The following is a 12484-nucleotide window of genomic DNA, read 5'->3' as shown; positions in this document are numbered from 1 at the left end:
CGGCGGAGCGGCACTCACCGAGGAGGAGGAGAAGGAGGAGGTGGCTCTTCTGTTGCTTTCGCGGGGCCCGGCCCGGCTTCGGCTCTGCCTCCCTCCCTCGCCGTGCCGCCGCCTCCCTGTTCCTGGCGCCGCCGCCGCTTCCTCCGCCTCCTCTGCCCCCACCCCTCCGTCCTCGGAGGGGCGCAGGGGGGCGGCGAGCCCGCGATGGCCGTCGCCTGCCGCAGGCTCGGCTACGGCTGCGGCGCCCGCGCACGGCCCGGCGGGGGCAGCAGGGCCGGGGGCATCCCCGCTCTGTCCCCCGGGCCGCCCCTGCCTCCCGCCGGACACCACCGGCCCTCCGCCGCCCGCCTGGCCCGCACCGCCCGAGCTCCTTCCTTTCGCCGGCCCTGGGCGCCTCGCCCCGGGCTCCTTCCCGCTCGGCGGCCGCGGGAGACCCGCGGGGGGCGGCCGGGAGCCGCGCTGGGAGCGAGGGAGGAAGGCGGTCGGGCTTTGTTAGCCACGGCCCTTTCCTCCCTCCCCCACCCTCCCCAGTGTGTGACCGCTGCGCCCTGGGCGACAGAAGCTCATCAATAAAGTTCATAGGGAGCTACCGCCCCTTTTCGTTCTGGCGAGGGGCAGCCCCTCGGTGGTAGCGGTCGGCCGGAGGGGTCCCCTCCGCCGCCCCCCGCCCCGGAGGCTGCGCTGGGCAGGGAGGGAAGGAGGGAGGTTGTTTCCCCCTCCGCTCTCCTCCGTTTAACCTTCCCTTACACCTCCCTTGGCGTGGAACCGACGCGCCAGAACAGGCATATTATTTTTGTGCTTAACTTTGTTTCACAGATATCTCCGCGAGAAAAGTGACACTAAACTTCAGGCACATCAGCTGTGCAGCAGCAACTTCAGCCAAGCAGGCTGCCTCGCTTGCTTATTCTCCGGGCCCGTTTTTTAAAAATAAAATGCTAAGTCGAGAGCAACAAAACAATTCTTAGTTTAGGATGTGTGAGACTGACGGAAGCGACTAGCAAGGGGCGAAGAATTAAAATCTGTGGACAGTATGGCTCTTAAAAGTTGTCACAAGTTGTATTTGCTGATATGGAGATTGATATGGAGGTAGTAAAATACTACCTTTCTTTCCTGCTTGTGGTATATAACTCATGCAAACCCCGTATCAGAGTTGCAAAGATATGCATAATTTGCTTACCTATGTAGTCACATGAGAGTCAGTGAGATTATTTGTATGACTCGTTATGAAACCACTGATTTCAAGGTTAAAAACAATCCGTTGAAATTTAAGATTATGAGAATATTCATACAACTTCTGCTTGAATTCTTCTACTGAGATCAAAGGTATTTGTGCGTTGAGGTCAGTGAATTGTTTAATTACCAATGTTATTTGAGGTCAGAATGTGTCCTGATTTCATTTACGTTTTTGTATCTCAGGCATTTATCAAGACTTAAAGGCTTTTCTTGAGTCTCAGCCAAGGCACATATTCTTCATCTGATCAACCTCAGTTCCTGACAGTCCAGGACCATTTCAGGAGATGATAACTCTAATCAGAGTTGCAAAAAGAAATTATTTTTTTCAAATATAAAGTTTGGCTTTTTCATTTATATGTAGAATGATTTATGGTTTTGTTAAGTGTTTTTTATTAAAACTGTTTGTTTTACAATTATAATTACATGTTATCAGTGGTGTATAACAAACAAAGCTAAGAATAACTTCAAGTGGATCATTTTGGAAACCTTATGGATTTTAATTTTTGTTTGTTAAGTCAATACTGTTGGTATGAAAAATACCAGTGACTTTGCAGGTTGGCAGTGGTGTTCAAAGAAAGGAACAAAATTAAAGAAATAACAAAAGACTAGCTTGCCTTTTTTTTTTTTGACAACACAGTTGGTTCCTTCTTTCCTAGATGAACTGTTGTAAGTTTAGCACCCTTGTCAAAAAAGGGAATAGGAGAGAGCCAAGTAGGCAAAAATGGCCCTGACTGGGAAAGTTTTGGTTTAATTTTTCTGCAGTTCAGTCATTTCCTCAAACAAAGAGCTTTTCTTTATGTGTATGTTCTTACCTTCTTCTCAGGCCTCCTTTTCCTTTGGATACATGCATTTGAACAAGTAATTATTCTCAGGACCCAGCCACTACTCTTGCTTGACACGTATATGTAGTAGTAACTTCAGCAGTGTTTTCAGCAGGAATTGCAGGACAATAGCAGTATGTGAAGAAGCCATCTGGTCTAAAAATGTTTTTCCACCCTCAGCTAGCTTTTACCATAGACAACTTCTGCAGTAGTCTATATTGCATATGAGACAAATTTTCAAAACAGTCTTAGAAATCTTATTCTACAACCTCCCACACTGTTAAAAGAAATGAGGTTTTCCAGCCCATGTGTTGACCAAAGGTTTCCATGTGTCTGAAAATGCCCCTTGTCAGTCTTATCAACCAAACAACTTAGCTTTTTGCAGAAATGGGACTAACAGACAACCTTACAGGAAGGTTGAAGGAAAGTAATGCAAAACACTTGGTAGCTTTTTACCCCAGTTTGTCTTCCATATCTTAACTTTCTCACGAGGGATAATGTTAAATATGGCTTAAATTAGCATCGCTACTCCAAGTAGTGACCTTGCTCATTTTCTCTCCATCTCCTTCCCTCTTCCTACCCATACACACCTTTCATTTATATCATGGTGGCTCCAGTCCTCATTGGAGTCCTCTAGATAGCACAAGGTAGCTCAGGTAGCAAAATCCCTTGAAGTTCATTTGCCTAACAATAAATCATGACATAAAGTAGAATAGATGCCTTATTTCTCACTCCTTTCATTTAGAAAGTGTCATCTCTTGCTGTAAGAGTTCACAAGAACAGCATTTTCAGATAGTTTTAAGCAGTTTATGAGAAACCAGGATCTTTCAAGGCAGACATGCAAACTGAATAAACAAAACCAAACAGTACTTTCCAGCTGGATAAGTAGCTGATGTAGTTCAACCTGTTATGAGGTGAGTATCGCAGCCTACACAAATAAAAGAAGTAGTTTATGTATTTGGAGTAGTATTAGAGGAAATGGAAGGAGGATTGAGGGTTGCAATGTGCAACCAGTTGAGGTTACCAGTGTGCTGTTTGCTTGTCTCAGTCTTAACATATAGCTTCATGTTTGGGATAGACTTTTCCCCATCAAAATGTGGCAGCAAACAGCCATACCCCAGTAAGACCAACAATTTATCACCAAGTCTGAACTCACAGAAGTGTGCTACTGGTGTTGCATCTTGGATGGTAGATGAAGAGAATGGCAGATGAAGCAGGATCACTCAGATGAATTTGTGCTTTGCTTAAAAATACATATTGAACTAAAGTGGGCTGTTCATACATTTGGACATCTTGTTTTAATGCTCTCTGTATATATCACCTATCAGACTTGCCTTACAGTTGCTAGCTCTTGTTTAAAATTATGAGAACTATAAATTTGGTTTTAGTAATAAAAAATTTAAATCTTTCATATCTGATGTCCTCATATGTGGGAGCTTCTAAAATCCACACCCAGTTCTAATTACTTTGAGATCTACATGTTGATGAGTTCTCTATTTTGATATGCTTCTGTCTTCTTTTCTCATTTGTTATACTCAGAAGCATGATTACAAATTATTTCACAACTTTTAAGACCAAAAGGTGTTTATACAAATCTGTAGTTCAGAGGGACAGGTCAGAAACCTAAAGTATGAGTGTTCATAGACAACAAAGCCAATGTTATTTTTACCATATCTATTTTTATCTTATTGTTACCTACTTGCCTGGCATAGGTTACCATCATCTTGTAGCAACTACTCTGGCCTTGGCTCTTGGGCTTGAATTGCAGCAGGAAGTTAATGCCTTTGTCTTCTTATTGCTCTTTGCAGGTGTGTAAGTGTATGTGATTGCATTTTAATTGCATTGCAAATGCCTTCTTATCCAGTTCTGTTAAGTATATTTCAGAAAGGGCATTTGTCATAATTTTATTAAAATTTTCAAATTATTGTAATGCTTTACAGGAACTTGATCTTTTAGATGGCAAATGTTCAAATGACCTTGGGACAACATATGCTTTTAAGGAAAGCAATTTATACAAAATCGCTCTAGATTGCTGATAATTTTTTGAAACTGTGGCCTAATTTTCTGATTTTTTAATTCCTGTAGTCTTTTTTTATTATGTGGATTTTATATATTCCTTTATTTGTATTTTAGATAATATTGTATATTTATATTCCTCTGTTATATTATGTATTAGAAATCTTTATATATCAAATCATCACATATAGTTTTTTGACACTGTAGTTCCACTTTGTTTTCTCATAGATTCTTGCACGTTTTCTGTTGGTAAATTCCATTTCCATTGTAGAAGTTAATTTATGCAAATATTTTCAAAGTTGGTTGGGTTTTTTTCCCTTTTTTTTTGCAAGGGACTTGTCCCTCCAGTTTAATAGTAGCGTTAAAAAAAAAGCCACCAAAATGAGTTGAAGCGTGCAGGAAGTTCTTTCACACACACAAACGCTTTGTCTCAGATTGAAGTTAAATTGGCATGGTTTACTGGCACAGCTGAAATCAGTTTAAGGTATAGATGGCATTAAAACCTCATTATAGCTACTAAAAAACCATCCATGAAAGATATATATAACTAATGTGCTACATTTTAATCAGAATACTGCTATTGCTTCTACTTCATACTGTGGTTGTGTTGTGATATACTATATCTGTTATGCTCATGCCTGAAAAAACAGTGCTTATGTACTTGGGGATTTTTTCTAAAATACACGTATTTTGAGTGTCACTCTCGCTTGTTTAATTTTATTTCATTTCAAGAGGAAATATATTTTAAAATTATTGATGAACGCTTATTAAATTCATTACAAAATTTTCAGTTGATTATATAGGTTGTTCGGGGACCCCTGGTGGCCTAGTGGTTAGCATGCGGGACTCTCACCGCTGCGACCCAGGTTCGAATCCCAGTCCCCCGGGCAGATGGAGCTCGTTAGCCCTGTAAGGCCATCCATCTATGAGAAGGTCACTCTAAACAAACCTACGTCCTGAGGACCTCACTGCCATTGTCCAAGCTTGCTTGGCCCCGGCAGATGAACCTTAGGATTAAAGGGTGGGCTCAGTTCAGCGCATGCGGTGTCTCACCTAAAAAATCCATTGCGCAGGCTGGAAAGGTAAAAAGACCTTTCCCAAAAATCTTCGTTCGCGAAGACTGGCCATTATATTATATTATATTTTATATATATATATATATTATATATATATATAGGTTGTTCGTTTTTCTAGAAAAAGCACAGCTCAATATTTACTTAGATCAAAGTTTTCTAACATTATATTATCATAGACAACAGAGGATAGCAAAATGACATATCTAATAACAGCACAAGAGGACTAACTTCTAATCTGCTGAGTAATAGAGAAAGGGAAGAGTCATTTTAATTGTTTATGGACCAAAAACTGAATAAAGTCGAGGTAAATTGGGCCTCACAAATTGATTTCTGTTAAAGTCAGGGAAATAAAATACCACTTTTCTTGTTGACGAAGATGCACAATAAATCATGACTATAGTTGGCTGCAAGCAGCTCTATACAGTTCACTCAGCTGAGGCATCTTACTCATTGATTGCCTATATTGCCTGTGCACTCGCTTGTAACTTATTTCATGTCTGCATTGAGTCATTTACATCTGGAGTTGAAGATAGACAAGGTGGAGAACTTGTCCCAGCTCAGATTTCATCTGTATAATCACTGTTGACAGAACCAGTCTGAATTTCTTGGCACAGACGACTTTGACCTGAAGCAGGACATAGCTAACAAAGACGTACTTAGTCAGTACTCTCAAAGCCAATGCACCGGTGTACATACAGGCTTATTTCATCTGTTTCCCCACACTAGTTCATCAAAATAATAGATATAGAAGGCTATGGTCATGTATTTTTCTTAAAACAGAAGAGCAGAAACTTCACAGAGACTTCCTTCTTCAACTTGTAAAGTTTCTTCTGTTAAAATGTAAAGTGTACATCCAGTAAGAATTTGTATGGCTACTGGTGTAACACTCTTAAAAAAATAAAATAAAAAGTATATTTTTATTTGGAACATTATATTCTGCCCTGTAGCCAAATTAATTATATTCATTATCTGAATCATCCTTTACAGTGCAGTTCATGAGCTTGGCTTTGCAGCCCTTACTTCAGTACTCACAACTGGCCCAAGGAGTACAGAGCTCACCAAGAGACAATCATTTATCATTTGGCAAAGGAAGTGCTGAAGACAAACCAAAACAACTCCAAATATCACTTTACTATACTTAAGCATTTTGAACTTCTGGTCATGGGTTTGCCATAAGTCTGAAGGATCAAATGAGATTTGTGTGATTTGACTGAGATTGTGGCAAGGGCATGTGTTGCTCTATCTCTGTTTTCTGGTTTCCCTGTTTGAGTGAGTGAAACTGGTCCACAAAACATTGCACTTCAACTGCTTTTTTCAGAGTAGAGTTCATGACAAAAGTTTGCCCCAAAACTTTCAAATATAAAACTGGTAATTTAAAAATAAACAATTCTATTTCTCAGAATTTTATTGCTCTTAAGCAGGACTACTGAAAAGGAAAAGAAGCTGTAGTTTATTTTGTCATCTTTAAGGGGAAATAGAAGATGGAATAAAAAAGTGAAAAGGAGTTAGAAGATGACTTACTCTTAACTTTCACAGGCATAAATATTTTTGAAAACTTAAGAGGTAATATTATTTTGCATTTTTTCGTCAGCCAGCTCCTGTTAGAGTTATATGAGGACTAAGCATACAGATGTAGCTAGAATTTTATTGAAAAACCTAAAAATAAAAGTTGGTTAGACATCAAGAATCATACTTAGTTCATTAGACCACATAAAAGGGTGCAAAGTGTAGCTCAGAATGTTCACTGCAAGGGGTTATATTACATTTAAAAATGTCTAAAAACAGGAGTAGCGGGTGTGCCTAGAAATTAATGTTGGTCTACTTTCTGTGTAGCGGCCAAGTGTTCCTTTCGGCTTTAAGTGTTGCAGCCATTTCTTTAGTTATGGAAAAGAAGGTAAAATGGATTCTTTTCCATTCTCTTCTTAAGAATATCCTTTTAAAAACATGCATAAAAGCACAATAAATACTCAGTTAATGGGCAAAAGCATTCTGAAACCAAACAAACAACCCTGACCCCTAAAATGAATGTATGGTTGCAGGATGTCAGCAGATTTCACAATGCCAGCTCAGCCGTTCTAGTCAGGCTTTGATTGTCCTTTCCTTACAGTTCACAGAAAAGATCCACATTTACTTCAGCATTGTGAGGCTGTGCCTGTGAAGCCATGAGCAATTTCTCTTGATTTCTGAAGTCCCACTGACTTCAGCTAGATCCATGGCTGCTACAGTATTCTCATTTCTCATGTGCTTATCGTTACACAATGTACTCTCAGCTAGATCAAGAGTTGCCCCAATACTCCTTTCTTGAGATCTTATCATTAGAGGGTGCACCTGCAGCTCCTAGTTTTAATTGAACATAGTTTGTAAACAATTTTAACCCATATTTATTATATTTATAAAGCTCAAATAAAATAAATAAAACCCAAGGAGAATTCAGTCAAGCAACACAGTTCACAGCCTTCTGGAATAAAATTTTCTATTGTTGCAGAAACAGTATTTAAATCTAGATAGCTTACAGAGGTACGTATGGAACTTTTCACATTTAGGTCACAAGTTCAAACATGGTCTTCATTACCTGCAAATTAAAACTATCAATAACTGACATCTGTTACATCCTGATATGGAATGAGTTACTTTCTGAAGTGGATAGCTCAATAGACTTGTTTCTAAATGCACTCTAAACATGCACATTTAAAGATGTTTCTTCTCTATCCAATAGAATTCAACAGTACCAACCTCTACAATTTGGCAAAACACTGTTTTATTACTCTTACCTAAACAAATAATAAAATACTGACATTAAAAGATCTGTTGTACCTGAAACCTACTTTCTCAATGAAGTCAGAGCTTTCAGTTCTTTACACACGCACTGATCTCTCAGTAGAGGCGAAGCTGACTGGCAAAGAAGGGTGGAAAAGCCCTCTGCCCACACTACACATTTTCAATGAGGCCTTGGTCACAAGTCAGATCACTGTAAGATCCTGAAATGGCATTGCAGTCATTATGAAATAGCCTACTGTGCCTCTGCAATAATTTTCAGAAACATCCTAAGAACATATATGAAGATGTCTATGCAAGTGTAGACCGCACTGAAATATAGGTGACACTTAAATGTGAGGAGACTTTACAGTCAGTTCATTAAATGTGGGTTATTCTTCAGAAGTAAGTTTGTCAAATTCATCACATGAAGTACCTTGAACATTTAAAAAATAGGAGAATGAGATTCAAAAAAGGTGAAAAGATCCTCAGAAAATGGTTGGGTGTTCAGGTTGTTTTCAGTATGCAAAACAGTCAGGAATTATCCTGTCAGTCTCTCTCTCTGCTACTTGGTGACCAAAGACAGAGTTGCAGTAGTAACTGAATGATCCTTTGTATAAGCCTTCTTCATCCACAAAAGCTTTACAGATCCCTTAAACATTTCACTACTTTTTATTTATGGAGCAGTAAATTTTGTCACCGTTGATTATAGCATAGCAAAACTCTTTTCAGTCATACTACTCTGCTCTAGAATTATGTGACTGGAGACATCTTTTAGAAGAAAATTAAAAGAATATCTCAGTGACTACAACCCTACAACCTGGACATGCTGAAGATCGTATCACAGCTCTCATTCCTTTCATGCAGGAACTTTATGAAAGAAAAGAGCAGTGCTGAATATGCAATGTGTTGTTCCAAAGCTGGAAATTATTACTGATGTAAAATAACACAGCAGCATCTTCTTTTCACTGCAAATATATTGGATTTGAATGTGCTCCTCAATACACCACTAAAATCAACACCAGTGAAGACAACACTAAGAATGATATAGTCTTAAACCCCAGGATTGAGGTCTTTCAGCTGAAACTGATAAATTAGGCTATTCTTTTAGAAAAAAGGGAGGTTAATATGTTTGCAAAACGTGCTTGCATAGTGAATACACAAACATAGTCTCTTTTGTGGGTAAAAATGAGTCTGTAGCTGGTTATCAAATTTTGCTCCAGAAAAGAAATTGATTCCTTTGACGGAAGCAATGCTGTTCTACTAAGTAGGATGCATTCAGAGCAGATTTTCAAAGACATGAAGGGCACTTGGATACATCAGTTAGGTGCCTCATGGATCTTCATGCCTTTGCTCTGTTAGGATTTTCTTAACATAGAATTTCTCTTCTTTTATGACTCACCTCTATCACATCTTTGCTGTAAATAAAACATACTCTTGTTTTTATAAATATGTTGATAGGCAGCATGGAAAACATTAATCACTGTGAACCTGAAGGGTACTTAGCAAAAGTGAATTGCATGAATTGAGAAACTGAGAAAAGGTGGTTTAAATAGTATTCAATAGCTGCAAAAAACTCTATGCAATCTCACTATGATCACACCGGAAATGCTGTTTCATCATATGGGAAAAAGAATAAAATCTCTATTTGTATCATTTGAAAAAAAAATGTCAGGAAACAAAGCTATTAAAAACCATATTATTCAAAAGTAATTTAAGAAGTTATAGAACACATTGAAAAATATAGAATACCTTTTTCATAATAATACTCATTTGTCATAAAAATAAGAAGATGCTTAAATACTGGTAATATGTAAGTGTATACCTAGTGAGAGCAATTTTTATATGTAGATAACTAAAGGTAAATGTTTCTGTATCAATCAGCATATAATTTTTTAGAGGCAAAAATTCAAAACAACATCTTTATTCCATGAAAATCCTTGGAAAAATTGCTGCACACTTCAGGACAACTGTGGCTTCCTCACTCTTGCTTAAATGCTTACTAGAATAGCAGTAGTATGTACACTACTGAATGGTAAACCTTTCCTGTAGCAATGTAAAGACAAAATTAATGGGACTTCATTTTAAAGCTTTCCTGCTTCAGATTCAGAGGAAATCAAACTACTTTTTTTAATTATTAAAAACATCAAAATTAGCTACATGGACATCAAAAGCAAAGGAACATAAACAAGAAGTGACTATTTTTGTTGTGTTAGCTCTTGCAAAAATTCTGTATTTAACTAATGCTCTAAATTTTTGAGAATTTTTTTACTATTATTGATCACTACATCAAATTATTGCTGGCTGTTGTTCATTCTTGGTTGAACTGGTATCAATAAATACTGATTGTTGCACAGTTCAGCTTCTTTGTCCTCAGCGGTCAGATTCAGCACTGTAAGTTAAAAACTGTCCTTATATATATAGTTTCAATTTAATTTACTCATTATCCCACAGTTTCTTTTAGGTGTATCTTAATCAAGGACTTTTTTCATAGTAAGATCAGTAACAATCTATTACATTAATACTATTTCACTTAGCAGACAAACTTGAGACTCACAGAAAGTTCGCTTCATTTGATGAGACCTATGTGTAATAAACTTCAGATGCTTGGCAATACATTATTCTCTCTTTTAAGACTTCATTATCCAAACCTAGGCTACTCATTTCTTGCACTTTTTTCCAGCCTTGCTGAACAGTAAGAGTACCTCTGTGGCTGATAACACTTAACATATATGGAAAGCAAGGAGAGGAAACTTTTTGGACTACAGTTAGTGATGAAGGCAGCATTTTAAGATTATCTGTTCAAGTGAAACCAAACATTTTTTTTTTTTTATTGTTTGACAAAGATGGTATTGTAATAGCACGTGTATGGTCTCTGTGATGTGGAGTCTGCAGCTCCTTCTTGAGCTTGCACCTGTCAGGCTGGGAGGAGGGCACCCTTCAGGAGATGTGGTTAATTTAACTTCCTACTCAGTCCATAGTCTGTGTAATGCAAATCCAACACCCATAAACAGGGTTGTGATTTTGAAACTAGTTACAGCAGCTATGTGTGGTTGGATGTGTCATAAACACTTCAACCAGTCAAATCTGCAAATATTTCTTCATTCTCCACTCTCAGCAGTGTGTCCCTGATGTTTCCCTTGAACTGAGCCTGGAGATTGTGCTGATGCAGGGAAGAATCAACTCAATCCCTTATTCGTACTCAGGGTCTGCCAGGGAAGGAGCTGGGTTAGTTTTCTGACAGTTCAATAAGCTGATCCAATTCACAGTGATGTGTGTTTGCTAGACCCATACAAGGCTGGGAGGGAAAGAGGAGGATCACCCATGTATCAGCAGCCCGCAGTCTCACCAGATGAATGTAAGCTAAAACCACACTCATAGTGCATGAAATCCCTGATTTACTGAAACTGCAACGTGAATAGGTAAGACAACCAGAGGATGAGTGGAAGGCATTGTGCTTTGACCGAAGTTCAATAGGACTTCAGCAGCAGCAGACAGCTTTTCAAAGTATTTTTTCATCTATCTGCTGTTCTGGTTCTTGAATTTATCTTCCCTACCAGGTAAGAACCTCATTCATAAACATTGAAATAACTGCTCTTGACTAGTCACTTTATGCTAGAGGAGGCCTCTTCTGGGAATGCTCAGTGATTTCAGATTTTCCAGTCTGCTTGTGGAGGTATGCTAAGTGGCTGATCTTTGATGAAAATGGTTTCATTTCAGTGCAATTACACCAATTGATATTACCAGTTTCTAGCCAATCATTTACTAATTAGTCACTGGTGCAATAGAAAGTGACTTGCCATGAAAACTTTCAGATTACTGGCACGTAAGTCACTATGGTGACTTTATTTCTCCACAGCATTTTTTACTGCTTTACCTATCACTACCCTGTAAGTCACTAGATTCTTTCATACCATATTGTGACTATTTATATGCAGGTAGTTCTCACCAGCTCTCTAAGGACCCCTTTCATATCAAAGTTTAATTTGTATATGATAATTCACTGTCAGGTTTCTTAGCAAGACTGCCCTAAGCAAATAGGCGATGCATCTAAAAAGGGTAATTTTTCTCTTAAGAATGAAATTTAATAGAGCATTACTTACACTTTAACATTCATCTGATAATCAAAACATATTTCATCCTTGTTACTTTTAGATATCATTAATTCATAGGGGAAACTTAGATGTTTTTTCCAGTCTGTGACTCTCTTATGCAGATTCAAAAGACAAAAGCTGCATTGTCTGCTTCTAAGGAAAAACTGCTGGAGGCACTTCTTTTGTTTTTCTAATGAACACCATATGAAAACAGGAATAGAACAACTATTTACTTACATGCAGTGGTCTGCTGGGGTCTCATACATGGTCTACTTGCCTCATCATGGCACTGAAAACATTACACTGGTCAGTCTATTTACAAGACTTTTCCTTTTTTCCATATTTTTTTTGCAGTGAAATATTTCCTTTATTATTTTGACCTGAATTTTTAATGATAGTTCTCTGTGTATGGGTGAATGATACTGTTATGTATAGTTTACCAGACTTAAACACATCAAGGAGCAATAATATTTAATAGTTTTAAATGTTA

General features: G+C 38.3%; 1 protein-coding gene across 3 annotated transcripts in view; it reads right to left on the bottom strand.

The window, feature by feature from the left end:
- The window catches only part of SOCS6 (suppressor of cytokine signaling 6), a 32038-nt gene extending 31429 nt beyond the window's left edge, over positions 1 to 609 (bottom strand). For 2 of the 3 annotated variants that reach the window (XM_027678061.1, XM_027678093.1), the window contains exon 1: positions 19 to 121. The gene's annotated coding sequence lies outside the window, so the exon portion shown is untranslated. Of the gene's footprint in view, positions 1 to 18; positions 122 to 590 lie in introns of those variants that run through there. The other variant, XM_027678103.1, reaches the window with a different exon arrangement.
- Positions 610 to 12484: the final 11875 nt, after the last annotated feature.

This window comes from Neopelma chrysocephalum, unplaced genomic scaffold (assembly GCF_003984885.1).
Source record: "Neopelma chrysocephalum unplaced genomic scaffold, ASM398488v2 Primary Assembly neopelma1_22b, whole genome shotgun sequence".
NCBI lineage: Eukaryota > Metazoa > Chordata > Aves > Passeriformes > Pipridae > Neopelma > Neopelma chrysocephalum.
The sequence above is the reverse complement of the archived record's forward strand: the minus strand, read 5'-3'. Positions and strand labels throughout refer to the sequence as shown.